Source organism: Schistosoma mansoni (assembly GCF_000237925.1).
Source record: "Schistosoma mansoni, WGS project CABG00000000 data, supercontig 0253, strain Puerto Rico, whole genome shotgun sequence".
In the NCBI taxonomy this organism is placed as follows: Eukaryota; Metazoa; Platyhelminthes; class Trematoda; order Strigeidida; family Schistosomatidae; genus Schistosoma; species Schistosoma mansoni.
In genome coordinates, this window is record NW_017386116.1 from 22,010 (window position 1) to 31,825 (window position 9,816).

A 9,816-nucleotide genomic window follows, 5' to 3' on the forward strand; every position below is an offset into this window, starting at 1 on the left:
CCTGAAAACCAATGCAAGATTACCCTGGCCCATAAAGGCATATTATATAACTAACTAGCTAGAAGTTAGTTTGTCTTCTCCCATAAAACGCTGTTGCTGATAGTATCCGGTCAGTGAATGTTGTGTATTTTGCGTAGAAAGCTGTTTATAAATACTTGTACCTTCTTGATGATGGATGCAGTAGTCCTCCACGTTTCAGCTCCGTACAGTAGGACTGTCTTGACGTTCGTATTGAAGATTCTCACTTTGAAGTTAGTTGACGGTTGTTTTGAGTTCTATATATTCTTCAATTATAGAAATACTGTCCTTGTTTTGCCAATCCTCGCCTTTACATTTGCATCACATCCTCCTTGTTCATCAATGATGCTTCCCAGGTACGTGAACGTTTCCACCTCTTCCACAGTTTTTCCACCAAGTGTGATTGACTTGGCATTCTCTTTGCTGTATTTGAGGATCTTGCTTTTTCCTTTGTGTATGTTGAGGCCTATTGATGCAGAGGCTGCTGCTACATTTGCTGTCTTCATCTGTATTTGCTCATGTGTATGAGATAGGAGGGCTAGGTCGTCTGCGAAGTCCGAATCATCTAATTGATTCTGAGTTGTCCGTTGTATTCCGTGCTTCCCCTCAGTTGTCGAGGTCTTCATAATCTAGCCAATCACCAGAAGGAAGAGGAATGGGGTGAGTAGATAGCCTTGTCTGACATTGGTCCTTACTGGAAATGCATCTATCAGCTGTCGTATATTAAGGGCTCTGCACTGTAGTCCATCGTATGAGCTCCGGATCATGTTGACAATCTTCTCAGGAGCTCCATAGAGTCGAAAAAGTTTCCATAATGCTCTCTGGTCCACACTGTCAAACGCCTTCTCATAGTCAATGAATTTGATTTGTAGTGACGAAGTCCAATCAATTGATTGTTCCATGATGATCTGTAGTGTCGCGATTCGGTCTGTGCACGACCGATCCTTAAAGGATCCAGCCTGTTGATCTCGAAGTCGAGCGTCTACTTCGTCTTTCATCTGATTCAGCAACAGTCTGTTGAAAACGTTTCCTGGTGCTGACAAAAGTGTGATGCCTCTGTAATTCTCACATTTGCTCAGATCTCCTTTCTTTGGTATCTTGATGAGATATCCTTCTTTCCAGTCCGTTAGTGGCACTTGTTTCTCTTCCCAAATCTTCTTGAATAGAAGGTGAAGCACGTTTGCAGTTACTTCAATGTCTGACTTCAGTGCTTCAGCTGATATATTGTCAGGTCCTGCTACTTTCCGATCCTTCATTTGTCTGATGACCATCTTGATTTCTTCGACCGTTGGTGGAGTGACATCTATAGGTAGATTTGTGTGTGCTGCTTCGATGTCCGGTGGATTCAATGGGGCTGGTCTATTCAGTGGTTCTGCTTGTGCCTTGACTTCCTCTGCTCGTGTTCGACTGTTGTTAATTACTGCCTTATTTTTCTTCCTTTCTACAATCTTGGCCAGGGTACCCATAGAGATCCATTCCTTATGATGATGCTTCTTGCGACCCAGAACCTCCTGACACGTTGAAGTTGGTGCTTTTTGGTCCCTTTCCAGTTGTCCTCCACCGTAGTTTCTTCTTTCTGTAGATCATGTAGAGCTTGGAATCTGTCGTTGAGGGTTATCTTGAATTGGTTGAGTTTGTTTGTTTTGTCGAAGGAAGGCTGTATTGAATCTTTGTAATGCTGTTCTCCCCATTTGTCCAGTGTTTCTTTAGCTTCAGTTTCATCTTGGCCACAACTAGGTGGTGATCTGAAGCTATGTCAGCTCCTCTCTTGGTTTACACATCTTCCGTTGTCCTCCAGAATTTTTTGTTGATACAAATATAATCTATCTGGTTCTCTGTGTGTGGTCCAGTGAGATCGATGTGGCGTTGTGTATATGTTTGTGTGGGAATATTGTGTCGCCTATAACCAAATTGTTGGATGGACATATTAAAACAAAATTGTATGAACAAAGAATATTCTTTTCAATAATTTCTCATCAGTTTCTACAATTATAAATCCAAATTAATAATCCATAAAAAATTGGCTAACTTTAAGGTGGAGTTCATCATTTAAAATTGTAAAATGTGAATCAAGGAATGTTTGTGATATAAAATAAAATTGAATCGTTAGTGTTGGGATGACTAATATGTAGTGTTGACTTGAATCAGTTAAAAAGTGAAATAAAATCGTAAGATAAATGATCAGAATATATATAGTTGACATGGGGTGAGATAGAACAATGGGATTACAAATCAGAAATTACGTAATATGTAGAATAATATGGATTAGGTCAGGTATAGTAGATAAGAGTGGATGCTGAATAAATTTCTCTAAAAGGTTAGCAAGTGTGATAATAATAATAATAATAATAATAATGACTGGTAAGATGTGTAGATAAAATAAGTTTAGGATATAAAAATGAACACTAATCAAATTAATGTCACCATATTATAAAATGGATTATTACCAAGTTGACTCTGAAGTTGGCCAGGGTAAAAGGAGCGGCTGGACATATTTCTTTTGGATGTAAAGCTCTGGCTTTTTGATCCGAATAGCAATTGCCTCAGCCGTCTGCAGTGTTCTCAGTCTGACGGAATTAGGTAGAGTGCTGTTAACACGATATATTATTGTGAAAGATTGATCCATATTGACTATATGTCCCGTCTGAACATGGGGCAAGTAAATTGAACCTTAAGGAGAGTAAAGAATAATTACTTCAAAATAACGAGAGATGTTTCAGTAAACTGAAATCTCACTTTAATCATCCAAATCAATCAATCTGTGGAGATAGGCTTAATAAACCTATTTTGTAAATAGTTTTTGATAGCATTTGCATTCACTTTGGTAATTTTCACAATCCGTACATTTATCACTAAACGATTGTACATGTTGTTTAAGTGTAGGACATTGAACATTGACTTCCTTCTGTTTTGAATCCCACATAGTACGATATCGTTAACTTCTCACAAATAAATACATTCTTACACACACGCCCCTTGTTCTCAATTGCCCGTGGTTACGATAATTGAACTATAAAATAACTGTCATCTGCATTTATAGACTGTGGTAACATTTCCATTATATTCTACGTTTGGCTAATTTACTGGAGCCACATCAACCTCACTGGAACTGTTAATTATCTATAATTGTGGATTCTGGTACCAAACGCAACAGCATACACACCCAACAGCTGGTTTAAGTAACGTCCCTTAACTTTTATTGGTGTTTTTAACTTATAATTGGTATACTTTTATATTAACATTTGGACGTTATAACTTTATTGCTATTTTTGAGTTAATATACTTTTTGCTCCGCCACAAGGTGTACCTTGCCCTACAAGTAACGGCTGTTAAGAAACGCTCAGAAAATGCAGCCGTTGGGCTTTGTCCATTTTTAACAGGATAAACGATGAAATTCATGACCTCACGACCCCAGTTGTCAAAAATTATTCAGGAACTCACAGTTAGTGCAAAGCACATTTGGTTGCCATTCCCTTGAAGTCTGAAAGATGAATACAAATTACGAGTAATGTAGTTGAAGGAAAGCCAGCTTCCTTAAATATAACCGAGAAATCAAGAGTAAATCATGGTGATAGTTCGGTTATATTTTATTGAGTTAAGGAGAGGGAATGTTCTCTTTGAGCATGGCGTTGGACTAGCGAAAATTCTACCTAAACAACCAATGCCTCAAGATATCTTCGAAGTGACCTTGCTAAAGGTTTATATATTAAGTAGCAAATTGACTCGAAAAAACATTGAAGAAGGCTGCTTAACATGTCTTTTAGCATCTCAATAAAAAGGACTTATTACAACAAAATGAACATAAAATAAAGAGATCGAGAGATTTTCTTCGTAAAGATTTGTTGCTCGAGGACCATACGAATAAGTGAGAAGCTGAAAAAGAAACGGAACAAGGAGTATATGCTGGCGAAAAAGGTCTTAGAATAACAAAATTTAAGGGTTGCGAGGCTTTGACAGAGAATTTTAACGAAGCCTTTTTGGTGCAGCACGAAGCCACTAAGTGGTCTTCTGATCTGCCAAGCAAAGGCTCTGAGATTGTCCATCAAGCGATCAGATCAAGGTGTGCAGATAGATCATATCACGCTGAATTTCGTTACGGCAGTAGAAATTTGAATGACTATACTCGAATACCATAGGTGACTTGATTTTGATCTTACATTTCAGAAACTTCCGATAGGACCTGGAAGAGTAATGAAGGAATAATTTCTTTCATAAGAGGTATTATCCACTTTGCAGTATCGATAACATATCCCATGAAGGTAAAACCCGCAAACTAGTTAGTTACTGCTGAAACTCATAGGAACATTAGCTGCCGATCGGTTTATTTTGCGGCAGTACAAACTTTACAGTGGATAAAGTTTTTCTAGACGGGTTCAACACTTGATCTTAAAGTATTTGATGTTCAGTCTTAGAATAGTTCAACGCATTTACGCATACTGAAAAGATCTGGGGATTGTCAAAAAATTCTATCAAACAGAAACTTGTTGATGAGGTTATCTCATAGTGCAACATATTAAGAAGCACTTAGGTACACTCCAGATCACTTTACTAGACCTAATATAGAACCATTATAAGAATTACACCGTAAGCCTAGTTTATGTCCCACTCCTTTGGAAAGGAAGACAATGCAGCTCATGGATTTTACAAACCATATCGTTGAAAATAATTGTGTATCAGCTCAAGCCAGATAAATTATCTCAAAAGCGATTATACAAGAAACTATACACTCAGCGACTTCAGTAGACCGGACAAAAAAATCAGAATCTCCCTTTGAGACGTCATGGGTAGCGTCTAAGAATTTTTACAAGACAGTTCCCGCCCCCCAAATTCCATTGACGATATCAGGGAATCTGAGAAAATCTTCACCATTTTCCAGGTGAGAAGATTACATTCTTCTATGTAAGAGAAAAACAACGCGAAAGCGATCGTAGTTACTGGGTAGTGGTGCAACAGAATCTCAACAACAATAACCCCGAAATATTTATCCCTCTACCGTATACAAGTCCAGAAGTTCATATGAAGAAATACTTGTTAAGGAGTCTATATAAAACGCTGACACCTTTACATATACCAAAGGATTAAGAGGTGATATGGTAATCTAGAATCGCAACGACCTATAAGTACTAGGTCATAAGTGGAAGACAGATATGATGAAACGTAGGTAACCTGTAATTAATTTAGAAATGTCTATACCATGGAGATGCCTGATCTTTCGGTTCATGTAAACCTTTTATGTGGACAAATAATTTCCTAGTCGGGCTTCAATAAAAAGTATGGGTTAACTCCCAGTTGTCTATCAAGAATATTGTCCTTAGTGGAATCCTTAAGTATACGGCTATGAGCCATTGTTATTCCTCCCGTGGATGAATGACCTTTGAAATAACCTTCAGGAATTATCCAAATGGTCTAGAACTTGGAAGTTCCCGAAAGATACTTCCAAACGCATTAAGGCTTATGTTGATCAGTATGGTGCAGACACATATGCAGAGAATAAAATTGAATTATCTATCTTTCAGATACACAATGACCTTGAAGTCATCATAAGCCATGACTTGAAAAGTACGGAGCCTTACCACGCGGTATCCATTAAAAGTTTTTGAAACCTCTGGCCGATTCACGTAGCCCCTAACCATGCTGATAATAAAAACATTTTGACTTTGTATACAGTGTTCTTTTGGCGTAGACTGAAGTATCTCGTACGATAACTCAGCCAATGCCTGAAAAATAAACAGTTAGCTATTAAAGAAGAATCAAAGAACGACAACTAAGTTGATTCTCGTAATCGCAAAGCTACTGTATAAAGAGAGACAGACTATATTAATCCTGTTTCCATTGTCATATAGAAGGACCAAAGGTAAGATGATTGCATATTTTAAGTTACCTAATAATAAACTTGCATTTGAAATGTCTTCACTTTTCTTGTCTTTCAAATCGGAGAACTTACGAGAACGCCCTAATAGTCTTGGCAAACTCAGAATAAATTACTGGTCACCATACTATTGAATTTCGCAATGAATAATCAGCTAATGAAATCCGTTACTGTTTCACGCATTTAGTAGCCTTCAGTGAGTGTTATTCTAGCCACTCGACTGCACTAATTGTTGCCGAAGAAGTGAAGGCAGTCAACCGATCAAAAACTGTCATACTGAACACCAATAATTTCACTATATTTTTGGATGTATTTGTTTTACTCAACTTCTGAATTTGTTTGTTTATATCTTTGACTTCAAACACTTTGGTTTCTCTTTGTCTTTGGATTGATGCTTGGAAGTGGGTGCTCTGGAAACCTAGAACATTGACGAACGATATTAGGACCGGTTATTTGTAAATTGCGAATAAACTCAGGTGCCCAAATGGGAGTTTGGTTATACTGTTATTTTTGGAATCGTGAGGTACATGTAAGTCGATCTGCCGTACTTCAATACTTCAACGTAAGAGAGAGAAAACTTGAATGTAACAATAATTATAGTCTGTTCAATAGTTATTTGTGGATGTATGGGTTCTGTAATTTGAGTGAATACGTTTGTCATAAGACAGTAAAGTATCCGAAATCAGAAGCTGTCACATTACCGGGCAAGATGTTGGTTGACTGGAATGTGAAAAATAATAGAAAGAGCAAACTTGAGTCCAAGGAGAACACTGTTCAAAGGAATAAACAATTGGACAAGTTAGTTGACTAGTAGTCCGGACAACGTGGAAAGACTGAAGTGTTAGAATAATAGGGAAAAATGGAAATGATAACTACTAAGACAGGAATAAGGTGATGATATGTCGTAATAATATTGATCGCAAATTTGTAGACAGGCATTAGACACAGCTGGTCATGGAGGTAGGAGTTAATCCAGAGGTAAGTTCGTGTTTGCAAAGTCTTCTCTTGAAGCTATCCACTAAGGGGGTTGTGGTCACTGGCGGGAGAGAATTCTGAGTGGGATATCTCTTAATGCAAAAAAGTGAAAGGGTGCCTGAGTTTTTACGCTTCAATGTTTAGTCTTTCAGGAATCACTTTAGGGGCATGGTAGTTTTCTGGTGGGATGCTCATCTTGATGTGATTTTGCATGCTTAATATGTCGCGTGCCTTTACAAGGTCACCCCTTTAGCCCTGTAGCTTAGCGAGAAAAATCTCATCTTCAAGTCATTCTTCATATTCATATTCTTTAGATCTATCACACATTTAGTTGCTCGTCTCAGAACTTAGTATGAGAGATTTGTGTCTCTTTTGAAAAGAGTTGTGATAATAATATGGACTTCAAGGTGGGGCCATGCAAGCGTTTTAAAAAGAGATAGGAATAACAATAGAGTGAAGTCGTTTTCACATAAAATAAGGTGTTACGTTTGCTTTGGCTGCATTCTCTTTGTGGTTTGAGCTGGTGTATAAGGCGTCTCTGGTTACCATACTCAGATTACGCCCAAAAGAGATAATTGAGAGCAGATTTTCACGAAGGAGGCAATTTCATTTGTCAAATGAGACGGAATGTCTAATGCATGATATTTCGACAAGTTGAGTTTAAACCTGTAGTGGCATTAGTTTCTAACCACACTACCTTTGAAGTCGAACATGTAATTACTGAAAAGGTTTGTATTAAACAATTAACACAAAGAGAAGGTCAGCATTAATGTACACGGAGACATTCAATTCTATCGGATAGCACTGCTCAGCCTTGCAGGCGTGGTCATGCTTGTGTACCCATACATTTCCACAGTAAGTATATTATTCCATCTCCAGCCAAAATTTATTCTCCTTAAATGATAAGTATCGTATTGTTAATTGTCATGATGCGATAAGTCAGTGTGGACAATCGCGTGATTTCTACTTAATATTTTATACATTAGGCAGTCACACTATGGCATATCAATTATCATAGTAGTACCAACTACTAACTAGACCATAATTCTACATACCTACTGTTTGCTGTTCATTCCTTTATTGAAGCAAGATGCTTCAAATACCCTTTTGCTCTTAACGGACCTCCAGATCTGTGCGTTGTCTTCACCCATCAGTGACACTAATCCGATTTTATTTAAAAGGTAATTAATAGTTATCAAGAGGAGAAGTAGACAGGATGTGGTCTACTGTGAAACACCTGACGTTGACGCTCATCAGCTCTTGTGCTCTCCACTCAACTTTGTACGAAATTTCCTGCTCCCTAGGTAGTTTCGTGGCCAAGATATGAGTCGATGAAACCCGTCTTTGCAACTTTATGATAGCGTGTAGTAAAGCGTCATAGGAATCCATAGAATACCAAAGCCGTATTCGTACAATAGAAGAAGTATAACCGTAAGTAATTATCGACACCACAATCGAAGACACTTAAACATTGTCACATGGCATGCACATAAGATATTTTCTCCCAAACGTACACACAACCATGCTTGGATCAAAAACGACATGGTTCGAGATAGTTAAATGATACTCAAAATCGAGGTTGGGTTGGGTTCTTTTGAACTTTAAAGTGCTTTATAATTCACTTGAATTATGTGCATATTACCTTCATAAACCGAAGTGATCCAAATGACTCTGTACAAGACATACGCTTTTGCTCGACAATTTCCTTGTTTAGCTGGAATGGATCTTCGAAAATAAAGTAATCAATATGATATACTGCTTTGAGTCATACATTAATGCCGATTGAGTATCGCCCCTGAAAGACAGTCAGGAAGTAGATTAAACCAATTCAGCTCTCAGCTGATTTCAAAACTCGACAGCTCACGTGAAATAGGGCGTATGCCGGAAGCGACCATGCCATTATAGCCTTTAGTTCTATCGGGAAAACTGAGCTAAGACATCCCATACACAACAGGTGCTGGAATTTCAAACGGTTGAATGTGTTAGCTTTACAGGACAATCTAAAGCAGGTGGATTTGGAAGTTCCCCCTAAACTTGATGTGGATGCTCACTGGGATATCTTACTGCACACTACTTAATGCACTACAAGATAGTCTGTTCCTCAAATGGTACTCAGAATCTATAAGCAACCTACAGTCAGTGTGAACCGTACTCTTCGTTTGCTAAGACGCAAAAAGCATTGCTGGGCGAATTACAAACGAACTGGTAACAACAGCACGTACAGGCAATACAAACATTTAAGGAACATATGCACAAAGGCAATATGAGAAGACAGCCCCGAAAAATAACGACAGTGACGCCACTAACAATCATTCTTAACTGAAAGCGGAGGGTTGACGCCATTTATCTTGACTACTCAAAAACTTTTGGTGGGGTCGGCCATATAGGTCTTGTCAAAAAGCTCAAATGATTGGGTATCAAACTGACTTTAATTTATCGGCTCACTTCATACATAAAAACTCAACATTTTAAGGTCAGGGTTAACTTCTTTTTCTCTCAGGCTATGGAATGTCTTGGTGGGGTTTCCCAGGATTCAGTACTACGACCTCTTTTCTTGATTTATATAAACGATCTTTCACAACAGATACCGTCAGATCTGTCACATTTTGCTGATTATGTGAAACTCTAGAAATATGAACGTAACCAAAGGGATAAATTTTTACTTCAAGAGGATCTGACTCGACTTCAATGTTGAGCATGCGACAACGGACTTACCTTTAACACTTCAAAACGTAAAGCAGTTCGAGATTTGTTGTAGACTACAGTTACCACTTAGGCAACTCCTTTTTAGAAGTATTCCTAGTTAAAGAAGATTTAGGGATGCTAGTACCCTAAGATTTGAAGTCTTATGCTAACTGTGACAAAAATGCTTTTCGAGCAAACCTTGCACTGATAACATTGAAGCTCATTTTTGGCCAGTCTGACGGAATAACTTTCCACATAATCTTCGACAG